Below are 16,231 nucleotides of genomic sequence, written 5' to 3'. Positions count from 1 at the left end.
TTTGTTGATTTTTAAAATGTTAAACTAACCTGCAGTCTTGAAGTAAACTAACTGGTCATGATGTGCTTTCTTCTTTTTATGTAGTTGCCCTTGAGTTGATAAAGTTTTGTTAAGAATTTTTACATCTGTGTTCAGAAGTATAATGTAGTTGCCTTTTCTTGCAATGTCTTTGTCTGGTGTTGGTCTTAGAGCAATGCTGGCACTGTATAATGAGTTGGGTAGTTTTATATCTTCATCAGTTTTCTGGAAACTTTTGGTAGAATTCCATAATTAAGATTTGGGGCTGGAATTTTCTTGGTGGAAATATTTTTAACTACAAACTTAATTCATTTGGTAGATACAGAGCTATTATAGACTGTATCCATTTCAAGGCTGTAGCCATTTCATTATCTCCCAAAATTGTTCATAATCTTCATTATCCTCTTAATATGTGCATAATCTGTGATCATATCACCTTTCTATTCTTTATATAGGTAATTTGTCTTCTTTCCCTTTTTTTCCTGATCAGTCTGGCTAGTGATTATTGGTCTTTTTAGACAGACATCATTCAGCTGCTCGTGATTTATTATTATTTTTAAAATCTAATTTGATATTTTCCACTTTTTGTGAACGTATTTTTTATGACTTCAATTTTTAAAAATTTGTTAAGGTGTGTTTATGGCCCAGAATGTGGTTTACTTTTGTGAATGTCTGATGTGAGCTTGAGAAGAACGTTCTTTCTGCTGTTGTTGGGTGGAATATCTTTAAATGTCTGTTAGATCATGTTGGTTGATGGTGTTGTTGAGTTCCTTTTTATCCTTGCAGATTTTCTGTTAAGTAGTTCTATCAATTGAAGAAAGAAAGTTACTGAAGTCACCAATATAATTGTGGATTTCTCTATTTCCTCTTGCAGTTCTACCAGTTTTCACTTTACATATTTTTTAGGTACATAAACATTTAGGATCACCAGATGTTCTTGGAAGACTGAAATTTTGTTATTATGCAATTTCCTTCTTTACTCTTGATAATTTCCTTTGCACTGAAGTCACATTTAGCTGATACTAATATTATTACTTCTGCTTTTATATAAAAACTAATGTTTGTATGATATCTCTCTTTCTATTTTTTACTTTTAACCTACCTATGCTATGTCTTTATATTTGAAATGAGTTTCTTAAAGACAGCATATAGTTGGATCATTTAAAAAAAAATATATATATATATATATATATATGGGGGAATGAACCATGAGAGACTGTGGACTCTAGGAAACAAACTGAGGGCTTCAGAGGGGAGGGGGTGGGGGATTGGGATAGGCTGGTGATGGGTATTAAGGAGGGCACATATTGCATGAAGCACTGGGTGTTATATGCAAATAATGAATCATGGAACATTGCATCAAAAACTGGGGATGTACTGTATGGTGACTAATATAACAAAATAAAAATTATAAAATAAATAAAATAAAAATAAAAGATATACTCTAGATTTTTTTTTTTAAAGATTTTATTTATTTATTCGACAGGATAGAGACAGCCAGCGAGAGAGGGAACACAAGCAGGGGGAGTGGGAGAGGAAGAAGCAGGCTCATAGCGGAGGAGCCTGATGTGGGGCTCGATCCCAGAACGCCAGGATCACGCCCTGAGCTGAAGGCAGACGCTTAACCGCTGTGCCACCCAGGCGCCCCTCTAGATATTTTTAATTGGCATATTTAGACTATTTTTATGTAAAGTAATTATTGATATATTAGGGATTATTTCACCATTTTATTATTTGTTTCTGTCTGTTCCACCTGTTCCACTGAAACACTTCTGTGATAGCTGTTTTAAAATCTTTGTTAGAGAAGGGCACCTGGGTGGCTCAGTCAGTTAAGTGTCTGCCTTGGGCTCAGATCATAATCCCAGGGTCCTGGAATTGAGCCCCGAGTGGGGCTCCCTGCTCAGCTTCTCTCTCTTCTTCTGCCCCTTCTCCCCATTCATGCTCTGTCTCCCTCTCTCTCTCCCGCTCTCAAATAAATAAATAAATAAAATTTTTTAAAAAATAAAATCTTGGTCAGAGAATCCCAACATCAGAGTCATCTTGTGTATGATGTTTTTGATGATATATGATAGTATCAATCAGATATCAATCATGACTGTTATCTGATTGGCTGATAACTAATCAATAGTTTGTGTCTGTTGATTGTCTTCCTTTATTCAAATTATGATTGTCCTGGTTCTTTGTATAATGAGTGATTTCAGTTGCATCTTATTTTGAATATTATATTCTGAGAAAGTACATTTTATTTAAATATATATATATTTTTTTGGCAGGCAGTCACCTTGTTTAGGTTTAATGCATATAAGTTCTAGCTCCCTTTAATAAGCTGTGGTTCCAATGAAAATTTAGTTTTCAGAGCCCTTGCAGTACTTTTCTGGTCTGCCCCATTTGTGTGATACAAGGAGACCACTCTGAGAATGTGGGTGTTATTCTACACAGTAGTTCAGTTTTCAAGCCTTTCAGTATGTTGATTCTAGTCAATTTCACTTTTAGGTCTGACAGGGATCTGCCCAAGACTTCCTTTGCATGTTTAAAGAATCACTTTCTTTAATTCCCTTCTTTCTGGGATCCTATTTCCAATGCCTCATTAGGGTAAGGATGGTTGCATCTTACCATCACTGGGCTGCAACTGGAAATCTAGACTTCCTACACAGTCTCTGCTGACACTACACCAGAGAGGAAGAGGAATGCTATCTGGGCCATCTGGCACCACTGCCCTCCATTGACACTGTCGTGGTGGAAGGGTGATCATCTACAGTATTTGGCTGGAGTCAGATAGATATTGTTAAAAAGATTTTGGTACTGCTAGACTGTCCCCTTTCCCAGTCCTTTGCCTGAAGAGAATAGGTTTTCCTTGGAACTCTTTTTATTTGTGGCTCCTGGTGGTTCAGAGTTGCAGGCATGTCTACCAGTCAACCCATTAGATAACCAAAAACTGAAAATGCTTGGATTTGTTCCTCAAGTCTTCAAGTCCCTAGTCAGTCCAACTTTCTCTTCCTACTTTTCAGAATCCTCTTTCATAATCCTCAAATTATCTGTGGTAGTACGTTTTCATTTAGTGAGGAGAAGCAGGGAAAAGATTTACACTATCCTGTCACTAAAATAGATCTTTTTTTAAAAAAAATCAAGTATATATTATATGGAATTTCCTATCTGTGGAAGTCACTTTGTGAAATAATAATTATTTATACAAGAATGGAAGAAATCATTAGTGTTTGTATGCTCATTCCTTCTTACCTCTGTCCACCAATGTAAGCTGTTCAAGGAAAGTGCAGAAAGTAGAGTAAATATTGTGGCAGAGATATGGTTCCCAATTCAGAAGTCATCATTCAATTACTGTAGGACTTTAGGAAAATTATTTAGCTTCTCATTCTCAGTTTCTTTATTTCCAAAAGAAAAATGGAAATGACATTATTTTGTATTCCTCTACATTTTCTGCATCTCTTATACTTTTTCTCAGCCAATCAGAATAGCTACATGTTCCTTGCTTTAGAGATGATTAATCTTATTTAGTCCAATAAGGCATTGAGGCTCCCTTCAAATCTTCTGCTCAAGGCTTCTGAGAAAGAAAAGCCAGTCTTTTTCTGGCTGGATGTGATCAAGGAACATGTGAACCCAGCTGCCTCTTTCAATCATTCTGCAGTTACGAGGTGAGCCAGACTTAGGAAAAAATCTATACCATGAACAAAAAATAGAAAGAACATAGACCATCAAGAACATCGATGAAGTACTGAATCGAATAACTCAAAGCCTGTCCTTTTTCTGGAATCTTCAAATGTGATATGCTGTTTTTAGAATTTTTTAAAGATTTCATTTATTTATTTATTTATTTATTTATTTGAGAGAGAGCAAGAGAGACCACAGAGGGTGAGGAAGAGGGAGAAGCAGACTCACCACTGAGCAGGGGGCCTGATGTGGGGCTAAATTCCAGGACCCTGGGATCATGACCTGAGCCGAAGGCAGATGCTTAACTGACTGAGGCACCTAGGCACCCCAGTTTTTTAAAATTAAGGCATTTGGAGTTGAATGGTGTAACTTGAAATATCCTGACTAATGTAGAAAATAATAATAAACCTGCCATATAGTATAGTGAAAATTAAATGAAAGAATGAATGTTGAATGCAGAGTAGAACTTCAGGCACATAGAAGGAGTTCAGTAACTGGTGTTGATTATTTCAGATCTTTTGGAGAATGAGAATGGAGTGAAGGAGTTTAATCTCTTATGGAACATGACGATTCAAGTTTTTGAAAAGAAGGGTATATTACTATAATAGCTATTTCCCTTTCTTTGTACTATCAATAAAACATTTGAATATTAAACCTGACAGGTATAGCTTTAAAGGACTCTAAGAGAGAGGCTTCCCAATTCCCATGGTTTCATTTCAAACTGGTTTTTTTTGTTGTTGCTGTTGAGGTTCACTGAAAGCCTCTTAACTTATAATTTTTTAGTTGAGGATTGTTACTTATCCATCAATTTTGTTTAAAAAATAAGCATTTTATCGTCTAGGAATTGTTGCTTTCAAATTTATCACTATTGAGAAACTATAGAAAACAATGAAATATTATTATAGAAAATACAGTAAATATATATGTCATGTATATTATCACATTCAGGTCACATGATCTAAAAAGAAACATTAATAAACCTGGATGCACCAAAAAAACTTTTAATGTATACAGCTAGATTTATACATTCTGTTTCTTCAGACATAGATTGCTCATAAATGCTTATTCTTTACCAGATGTAGACCAGTATATTGTTGAAAGTTCATGTAATATGTCCATGTTTTTCTTACATATCTTTGTTATGATGAGACATTAAAACAATGGCTGGGTCCAGAGATATAGCTGAATTTGCAATGAGCCAAGATGTTCAAAGTTACCACAATCATTGGTCCCAGAATTTCTGAAACATTTCAATTCAGAATTTAACTGTCTCTGAATATAACTTTTCAATGTCTATATTACCATCATACATATTACCAATACATTTATACATTTGTACAAGCAACTCTGGGACTTAATCAGTACTTGTTGAATATTTTGACTTTCTAAGGCAAAAATTACTTTTAGAACAGAAATATATTGAAGTTTAAAAAGTTACTTGAAGAAGATGCAAACATTAAAATTATCATGGTGTTAAATTATGTGTTTAGTTGTATAGGACTAATTTTATATAAACCATTTCTACTTTAGCAAGATTGTAAGACAAAACCAATAGTCCTTCTGGATTTGATTCATAGGTTATTATGCAGGAAGATATTAAAATTTGGAGATATATGACTACTAAAAGTATAGAAATGAATATTATCTTTTTAATGTCATCAGTGTCATTGGTTTCACTCAGTATTTCCCATTTTGGCTTGCAAAATTCTATTACAATATGTTTTAGGACATCTAGAGGTATGAATGGAGTCAAAATTCTATCTTCAAGAACTCAGGTGTTTTATCATATGAAGAACATCTGCTAAGCCAGCTGTTGTTACCGTTTAAGTTCAAGCTGTTGCCAAGAAGCATTTTCCCCCAACCGTTTTATTTGTTCATTTGGGGAGAATAATCTGGGACTCAGTGCCAAGGCTAGATGTGATTATTATGGTGAAGAGTGATTTGGTGGGCCTCTAGTGGGCCATCATATCTTTGCAAATCGAATGGTCTGAATTGCTGCCAGGACGTATTGGAGTGTGGTTGATAGATATACTGAATGGCACTGTTAACAGTGATGGTGAAATATTTTGCTTTAGTGAAGGTGATTGTGAACTCTGCACTGAGACCTGCTGTAAGTGTAGTCATTTAACCAGAACGAAGTACCTGTTATGCCCTGGACTCAGGTAATAGAGCCAAGAGTCTGACCTATGCAGTCAAAATGAATTGCAAGTTGAGCATGAGACTCAGTTAATTTTGGCAGTGTAGAGAAACACCCACATTATCTAGGTCAGCTGTCTACATTTTCTTTTCTCTGGATAATTGCTAAACTCCACTTTCTATAAACAGAAGAAAAGATTTCAGATATGACAGTAGTTTGATTTAGTTGTAAAGATTAAATAGATGTTCAAATATCAATGAGAATTATCTCCAATTATTCAGCAAGAGAGTGAGGTCAAAAACATAGAATTATTTCTCTTGTACTTTGTCTCACAAATACACTTCTAATTAGAGAAAAGCAGTGATTTGTATGGTCTTCATGTATATTTGCCTCAGGCAGTCTCAAACCTCTGAATTGACCTGTCCATCAAGAGAAAAGAAAGCTGAACTGATGTTAAACACGTTATGCTCAACTTTTTCAACTGTGATACAGGGATGATTTCACCAAGGAGAAGAAAAACAGTAAATGCTTTTTACAAATGCTTTTACATTGTGCTAGCTAGGGAGCAAAGAAGCCAGCCACAAGGTAAAATGACCTGTGTGTCAATGATTTTGCAGAAATACCTACTTAAAATGTTTACATGGATATGTGTAGAGTTAAATGCCTTACTTTTTAAGACAAAGGAAATACATTTCACACTCCTGTGTCTATGTCTGTAAGACATCCCAGGAGCACAGGTTTGCTCTTCTCTGGCATGAGGTCAGCTTCTCTGGAAAGGTTAGAAACACTGAAGTACAGCCAGGTGCTATGATTTAGACATATCGGAGAATACATTATTTGTGTTCGGTTTCAGTTTGGGCAGAGAGCAACTTTAATTGTTTAGCAACTTTAGTATGAGTATTGAATTATTCAAAAATTAAAAGACTTAGTAAAAGGTCTTGATAAAAGAATTGATAAATTGCCAATTTTTATCCTTAAAGAGAATAGTGCCATCAAAGAGGCAGTACCTGGGGCGCCTGGGTGGCTCAGTCATTAAGCGTCTGCCTTTGGCTTAGGGCGTGATCCCGGGGTTCTGGGATCGATCCCCGCATCAGGCTCCTCCACTGGGAGCCTGCTTCTTCCTCTCCCACTCCCCCTGCTTGTGTTCCCTCTCTCACTGGCTGTCTGTCTCTCTGTCAAATAAATAAATAAAACCTTAAAAAAAAAAAAAAGGCAGTCCCTAATTCTTTGGAAACACTGGGATAAGTCTTTACCGTCCCCATGCACAAGAATTGCCACTTCACCAGGATCTGCTTTTCCTAGACATTCTACCTTTCTGATGACGATGTCTCCTTCCTGTTCCCCTCTTTCACACCTTTAATTCACCAAATCATCCTCATTCTATCTCAAAACATGAAAACTTCTTGTCTTCAACTTGCCTGGGACCAGATTTAAGAAAGTTTTTAGATGTCCACTCAGGAATTTGGAATTACTTTTATGTGCAAGGGAACAATAAAAGATTTTTTGCCCAAGGATTAAGTAGGTAGATTCTGTCCTCAGACTGAATTATATCAACTAGAATGTATATTCTTTATATAGCAAAATCTGCCACAGAAAATTCAAAACCTTTTTTCAAACTGGCTTCTAGAACCTTGGTAAAGTGTGTAAAGATGGACTAAGTGAGCCCTGGAATGCTTCCCAGTTAGAACCAGTCATTTTGGAAAATGATGGGAAAGGGGGAGAAAAAGAGGATGCAGCAAAGCATTAGCACACTGTGCCTTGCCAAGTGTCTTCACTTGCCAAGAGACTTCTTTGACCTGGTGAAATGAAAAACCACAGGAAATGGAAGGAGGCTGAGGAGCTGCTGTGAGCTGTTCTACTCTGTCCACCTCCTCCACCTAGCACAGAAGTTGAGCTCCAAGTGAACAGGCCTGGGCATCTGGGAAAGATTTAGCCTCAGTTGGTAAGAAGCAGGGGTTTGAGTGCCACGGTGAGGTTTTAAGGCATTTCGACACAGTCAATTGCTATGTTCCCTCCTATTGCCAACCCAAGATGAAAAGGGGCTCAGGGCCTGGGGTAGGTAACCTGGCGCCAACAAATGTGTGTCCATATCAGCAGCAGAATGCATGGATGCTTCGGGATGGCCTGTGCACTTGTGTAGACAAAGTTAAAGCAGTCATGCAAAAAGTCGATAATCCAAATTTCCCTATAGCCCAAGAATTTCCTCCATATTTTTGAACCAGAGAAAAAAGAATATGGGAAGACCGGGTACAGAATGTATTTTCTATTTATCAGCACATTAAATATTCTACTTTATTTTTATGAGTATAAATAAGACCCTTTATTTTCTAGATATAGGAATATTGAAAGATACATTGTATTCATTGAAATGGTAGAAAATGAATATGTTTTAAATTACGTGGATAGTTTAAATTAGCTATCTCCTGTATCTAAATAACTGACACTGGAAGTTCTCCAAAACAATTTGAAATGTCTTCAATTTTCTACTGTGCTTCTAACTTCTTTTTATAAATTTTTTAAAATATAAGACTGATGAATCACTGAACTCTGAAACTAGTAAGACACTATATGTCAATTAATTGAACTTAAATATATTACTTTAAACTAATATTTTGGGAAGTATCTATTATACTTACATTTGAAGTCCCCTAATTTGAGCCAAAACACAGATTTAAAAAGTACAGGGCATTAGTTCTGAACAACGCATTTTTATTGGACTGTTTTCATGGCAGCCTTCACCACCACCCCCACCATTCCTGCTTTTTTAAAGCTTAAGAGGCTAATCTAGGGACACAGAAATAAATAATTTCTCTCCACCCATGGAGTGAGAGAGTATAGGTAAAATTTAAAGACATTTTAATATAAAGATGTCTTAGAGATACAGAGCAAAACCAGGGCATCGGTGACAATTTGAATACAGAGTTTTTAGTTTTTTTATGTCTTAAGGTATTTGGAAAGTCAAGTCAGCCAGATGTGATAGGTTGCCTATTAGGAATAAGAAGAAGTAATTGGCAGGAATGATTTCATAAATGTTTCCTTACACAATGGGATGAAGTCTGCTGCTGCTATACTTTTAGGTAAAGGACACAGAAAAATGGATTATTTGGGAATAGGGAGAGAGAAAAAACAGCAGTTCTGATTTGGGCATATTGACTTTACATTATATATAAGATTATCCAATAAATGATATCCAACCTACTTTGGATAAGTAGGTCTGAGGCTTTAAGGGAATGTCCTGATCTATGATGTAACTTTAGAGTCTGCTAGAGCTAGAGTTAATTGAGAAAAAGTACTAGTACTAAGACTTGAAGAACTTCCATAATTAATGTCTGATAACTGGAAGAAAGAGCCATTTGGAATGAGAGAGTAGGTAGCCACAGAGGTAAGACTTTAACCAAAACAGTGTATCTTTATAGAAACCAAGAAGAGAAGATTTTTCACCAAGGATATCATTAACAGTGTAAGAAGTTCCTGAGGGCTTATGAGCAAGGCTGAAAAAATGACCTTGGTATTTAGCAATATGTAAGGCATTGGTGACTTCACCAAAATCTGCTTTGTGAAGTGATGCGGGCAGATGTCGTATCAGTATTGGTTATGAAATATAAAGAGTCGAATAAAATGAAGGCAACTTTTTCAAGATCATGGGCTCAAAAGGGTAGTGCTGTAAAAAAAAAAGAAGATAAAGCGATAGCCAGAGAAGATGAAGGGTTGGAAGGAAGGGACACTTTTCCATTTATCTTGTTTTTATGTGAAAAACTTGAAAAAACATAAAGTTTGATTTTATAAAATATCTAGTAAAGTCTCATAAAGCATGTAAGAGAGGGAAAGATAGTGAAGAATGGAAATTCCTGTAAATTGGGAGGTGTGGGATCAAAAACATAAATTAGGCAAAATCAAAGAAAGAGTGCTTGTTCTAATTATTATGATTTTGTGTTTAAATTTTCAGCCTGAAGAAGCCTAGAGAAACATAGGGAAAACTTTATTTTTAGAGATGATTTTATTTTTATTTTTTCTTATTTCCCTGAGTTTAGATATTGTGTTCATGGAACCGTACTGATAGAGAGAAAAGACCATGCCATTTAATCCAGTTGCTTTCAAATGCCACCACTGCAATTTAGCTAGTCACACAGTGTCTCATAAATTACCCCATTTCTTTGAGCCTCAGTTTTCTCATCTTAAATTCAAGATAATTCCATTATGTTAGAAGCTTTAAGCCAGGGACAATTGAAATAACAGTATTCAAAACTTAATGGTGTGTTTCTCACATTGTATGCATTCAAATAATCTTAATTCCATTCTTCCTTTAGTTTGATGAAAAATTAAAATTTTAGTTTCAGGGTTGAAGTTAGAACATAAGCTCTATACATAGCCTTAGAGATTGGCTTGTGTCTTGTCTTGACAACCATGAAGTCTTCTACGGCAGGGTCCTTTCTCATTTTACCAAAGGAGGAACTGTAGTTTTGGCAATATCACCTTAGGTACTTACACTGTCATTGAAGGGTGTTCTTCGATGGCCAACTCTATGAATCCCTCTTTCAGATAATGAATGACCAAGCAAGCAATGGTAGATCTATTGAAAAGTGAGAAGAAGGAAATAAGTTTTGAAAAAGAATGTGGTATCTTGACAAGAATTAATGTTTGCTCTTTGGAGATGGAGATAATGAGCTCCATCCTCACTTATATTCTTGGTAGGCAAAGCACTAGTGTTTTTATTTTCTGGAAATTTGAAGAAACTGTTTTTTGAATCTTCTGCAAAAGAAAATGTCTCATAATTAACCACACACTTCTTCCAATGCAAAAGCAAGAAAGCGCTTCAAAACACACAGTGTTTAGAGAAATAGAGCTGGGCGAAACATACTAAAGCAATTCTGGATTTTTCTAGGTCTTGGAAATAAATTAGCATTGTACAAGTGAGGCATGTGGAATTTTGTTTTTTTTCTGGGCAAATATTCAGGAAGAGTTATAAAGAATAATTTACCTTTATTTTCCCCATCAACATCCCTGTGACTAGGATAAATTAAACAAGAAGCATAGTTCATATTTTATTGGCCTATACTTCTCTCTTTAAGGTTAGGTTTTCCATTCCCTAGTCATTTACTTTATTCCATCTAGTTCTCTGTATATGTATGTTTAGTTTAAAGATTGCTCTGTATTTATTTCCTTGTACAGCGTGTCAGCCTTAGGACCGAGAATATCTACCACCTATTTATCTATCTATCTATCTCATCTATTATCTCAAGTAATGTTTGTAATTTAAATAAAAACTTAAGTAAATGTTAGTAACTCTTTTTGTAGAAACAATTTACTACTATTACCAAATTCTTAATAACGTTTTAGTCATTGTTCATTTATTGATCAACCTACACTAAAATTACATGAGATTATTGAGAAAGGGAATGTTTTCATTTGAAAGATTGATAAGTATCTCTATAGATCAGCATTTCCTAATAGATCTTCCTAATAAGTATACATAAACACAATGAGAATACATGGAGAAATAAATTCTGAAAATGCTTGGTGACATGAAGGAAAATTAGATTCCTAAATACATAACTTTACTGAGTTCTTGGTCTTCTTAGTGCTGAATGAAACATTCTATAAACATCTATGACCAAAGGATCTTTCTATACAAGGCTTTTGTAGGACAGGTTTTGGAAGAAATTGGTTATCAAGTATTGAAACCTATCTCTTCACAATTCCATCTTTTAAAGTATATAATGTCATAGTACTGATCTGCTCTTAAATATTAATATGTGACTTTTGTGACATGGTTTCTTCATTTGTAAAATTAGGGGCTTGAGGAGATGAAATCTAAGATTTCTGTTTTTAAAAAGATTTATTCATTTATTTTAGAGAGAGAGAGAGAGTGAGTGAGGGAGGGAGAGTGTGAGTAGAGGGACGGGCATGGGGAGAGAATCTTCAAGCAAACTCCTGGTTGAGCACGAAGCCCAACTCAGGGCTCCATCTCATGACCCATGAGATCACGACCAGTGAGATCATGACCTGAGCTGAAACCAAGAGTCAGACACTCCTGTGTCCTTTTTGTCACAGATATTTTATGATTATATAATTTTATATTACAGATCATCATGATAAATTCATGCTGCAATGTTAAGGATGAATAGTTCATTTTCCTCTGGTACACTCCATTTTACAAGAAAAATTGTGTAAGTTACAATTTTTAATCCAAATAAAACTAATAACAATTTTCTGTCCAGAAAGACAAACACAACCTTCATTCTGCCAAGATGTACTTTTCACCAAGACTTTGCTCCTCCATATTGCTCTATAGGCCTATCCTATTGTAATACATGTCTGTATGCAAATTACTGAATCTGGAATGGAGCTAGAGAGCCTTTTACTTTATTTATTTACACTCTACAATGGATATAGTAATGTACCCAAATAAAAGGTTTATGCAACCACAAGCGAAAGTTATGGCAGAAAGAGCACTGACCAGGTCTCAGTGTTACTAAAGATAATTAATTTAACAACTTTGAGTCTTAAATTTCATCACTGTAAAATGAGAGAATAAATCGCTATCTTTTCAGTCTTATAGTAGAGTGACTATACAGTTTATCATCCAAATCCAAACACTATTTATTTATTTATACAATGAAACAACTAAGCAGCAGCATTATTCAACCTTAAAAAACATGTGAACTCTCTAATATTATGGCTCAGTCAGTAGAGATTGCAACTCTTGATTCGGGGATAGTAAGTTTGAGCCCATGTTAAGTGTAAAGATTACTTAAAAGTAGTAAAATTTAAAAAAAATAATTAAATGCACCAAGACTACCACAGTTAGATTTTTAACATATTTCAGATTTTGTGTAAAAACAAGATCACAAATCTAAAAATAAATTTTCTATTAGATGCTGAATTTGGATCCTTGATTTGTAAAATCTGATTTTTCACTAGTAAGATATACATACCTAGGGATATAGAATGCTTGTGCTTAGTAATCAAAGCACTGTGTTCCCAGACCATATTAGAAGCACATGGATCATTCAAAAATATCCAATTCCTTTTTTTCTTTTTAAATTCTTAATCAAAACATTTTCAAAAAATAACAAATACTTATAGACCTTCAATTTGGTCCCAGAACTGTTAAAATACAGACTAGAAAGTTGCAAGATTGCTGATTATTAGGTCAGTGCTCTGAGTGCTTTAATGGCTGGCTAATTACTAGAGCCAACTCCCTATGTGGTGATGGGGATACAAATGTTATTTCAAATATAAGGGAACCTGTCTTTGGCTTTGTACCATAGCTGAGCAAACAAATTATATGTTCACTACTTTTCAAGGTTCTTTTCTCCAGATTAAGCTATATTTCAAAATTTATGGATATGTGCCCATCTCTAGAAACATTTAGGATATTTGTTATTCTATCTTTTATTGCTTTAACAGAAAATATTTTATCCAATATTAGCTTCTATTGGCCTGTAGTAGACATGTCTACAATAGATATATCCATATTTATTTACTTATTTTATTTTGTTTTATCTTTTTAAAGGTTTTTTTTTATTTATTTGACAGAGAGAGACAGTGAGAGAGGGAACACAAGCATGGGAAGGGTGAAAGGGAGAAGCAGGCTTCCCACTGAGCAGGGAGCCCAATGTGGGGCTCGATCCTAGGACCCTGGGATCATGACCTGAGCCGAAGGCAGACCGTTAACGGCTGAACCACCCAGGCACCCCGATATATCCATATTTAAACCCTGAAGAACAGCATAGTTGCCTTTCCAATTTAAACTGCCTATAGTCTTTTCTGAATTATGAAGAAAGTAGGAGATCTGGTCTGAATTACTATGCAAGATGAAAATGTTAAATATTTGGTCTCCCATATTATAGCCATGCATTCCCAAAATAAGATATTTGACACAAACCTTATATTTGAAATGAACCTTACATATTTGATGTAAAACTCTCTAAGCTGTTTGACAGCATTAAAGTGGCATCCCAGACACATACATTTCTTTTGTTTTTCACATTCACTTAAACTTATCGCCCAAACAGGAACTATTTATTGCATGGGGGTGAGAATACTATGAACACACAGATCAGTGCTGAGATTGTGAAATCCATTTCATCATTGTTTACTCTAGCAATCTAACCAAAGTCATTCTTCAACAAATCGTATTAATCTAGATATGAACCTCAGCCCCTGCAGTAAGCTATTTGCGATTAATTTACGCAGCTACTCAGTTTCCATTTCCTATTAATAATGTTTTTATCATATAACTGTATTCAAGGGCTTAGCATTTTATCTGATTTATAAATGCATTTAATACATTCTGCTGATGCAAGTTTTAATGTATTTAATAAAATGGTCTACAAATTTCATTATTAATGTGTACATTTCATAGATAACTGAGACTGTACCTTCTATCTAGGTCATACTCTAAACAATTTATAACAATTTTTAATGTTTTACTTAGATGCCTTTGGAATGTGGAATGAAGGGTTTGAAATGAGCCTGAGGCGGCTTAGGTGGCATACTTACTCTGTAGGGTACTTTTACAATTCTGGTGGAGATTCCATGCACATAGAACTCCTTTTGAAGCCTCTATTTTAAGTAGATCTGCATATACTATGGGCCATTTTGTCCTCTGAAATAAAAACAGAAACAGGATAAAATTAATTGGGTTTAGATTTTTTTCTCCCACCACATTTAAGTTACAGTGGGTTTCTACTCTAACATTTTGAGCTTCTCTTGTTCTAATACCAAATTTACTTTCCTGGCACATGTTCTTTAGATAAGAACAGCTTCTGAGTTTATAGCTATTAAGTAAGAGGTAAGATTGGAGTAAGATTCTGACTGTTCTACACAATATAAGCATTTCTATAATTAATTGAAAATGAAATAAATATTCCTCAATTGGTCTTGCAACACAATACATGGTCATAAAGGACACTAAAGCAAAAGAAAATATCCAGTATTTCCATACAGGCGCCATGTTAGCCAGAGGAAAGTTGGCGGCCTCAGCCCTGTGTGAGTCAGACCACAAACAGGGGTAGGAAAAAATAAAAATAGAGAGGTCCTCACTCAGCTCCCTTCCTCCCTCCAAAGCCTGTTACTCTCACTGAAGGAGATTTTTGAATTCTCTGTAGAGATTAGAAGAAAGTTAAAAAGAACTGGAAAATAAAGTCTGATTTAGGAGGCAGAAAAATTCTTAGCCTGTAGGAACATAGCTATGTTCATTACTCTTACCACTTTTTAATTATTTTAATTCTAAAAGTAGGAGTAATACATGTTCATTTTACATCTTAAAAAATGCAAATATTTTAAAGAAAAATGTTAAGTATGTCCCCCTCAGCTCTTTTTAATATTAATAGCTTCATGGTATCTCCCCAGGCCCTTATCCATACACATATATGGGGTTTATTGCTTTTCTTAAAAAAAATGTAGCAATTACTTTGACTCTTAATTTTCTTATTCAAAATATATCATGGTCATCTTTCCAAATTAGGATATACTTCTAACTAATTCTTTTTTTAATAACTGCATTAACACCCACAATATGATCATACCATAATAGATATAACTATTTCCTCATTGAAAAGGATTCAGATTATTTTTAGTTGCTTTGCCATTATGGTTAATATGCTGCATTATTCTGTTAGTACTGGTGCTTTTGTTTGAAAAGGTTAGATTTTCAAGAGTTGCTGGTAGAAGATTACATTTATTTTTTAGTTTTAATGTGCAGTCATTGCTTTTTGTACCAGTTAGGCTCCCAGCATGGAACCTGGACACATGAAAGTCATCAAATTTGAGAAGAGTTTAATAAAGAGACCAATTATAAAGGAACAGCTAGGATTTAGGGAGACTATGAGGGGTAGTTCAATCCACTAATGCTAATAACACTAATAAATTACCACTTCTAGACCAGGAGGCTCTAGAGGCAGAGGGAGTATGTGAAAAAGACTGCCCAAAGGAGTTGTGACCTGCCTCAGGGATGTTGTCAACCAGCAGAGATTCTGATAAAAGGGAGTCGGTAACATACATACTATGACCTTAATCTTTTTCTCATCTTCATCGGCTGAATACAACTAGAAATTCAAGGATCAGGCATCTAGCTAATGAACCTTTACAGGTCAGTATCCCAGGAGCTCAAGGAAGTGTGGGAAAAAGGGGAAAATGGAGTGGAACATACTGCCTTCCATTCCCTTAGCGTTGGTCTTTATCTTGGTCCACGTTTGTGCTCCCACCACAGAAACCACGAAAATCCCCTCAATAGTTATCAATGTGAGAGTGAAATCAATTAACAAAGAGAAGATGCCCATCATTTTGTCCAAATATGTCAGAGAAATTCATAGTTTTTTAGTATCTGCACCTAACAATTTTTTAAATTGCCAATCTGATGGGAAAAAATACAAATCTCATTTGAAATAATTGCAATTACCTTTA

This window comes from Ursus maritimus, unplaced genomic scaffold (assembly GCF_017311325.1).
Source record: "Ursus maritimus isolate PB19 unplaced genomic scaffold, ASM1731132v1 scaffold_9, whole genome shotgun sequence".
In the NCBI taxonomy this organism is placed as follows: Eukaryota; Metazoa; Chordata; class Mammalia; order Carnivora; family Ursidae; genus Ursus; species Ursus maritimus.
The sequence above is the reverse complement of the archived record's forward strand: the minus strand, read 5'-3'. Positions refer to the sequence as shown.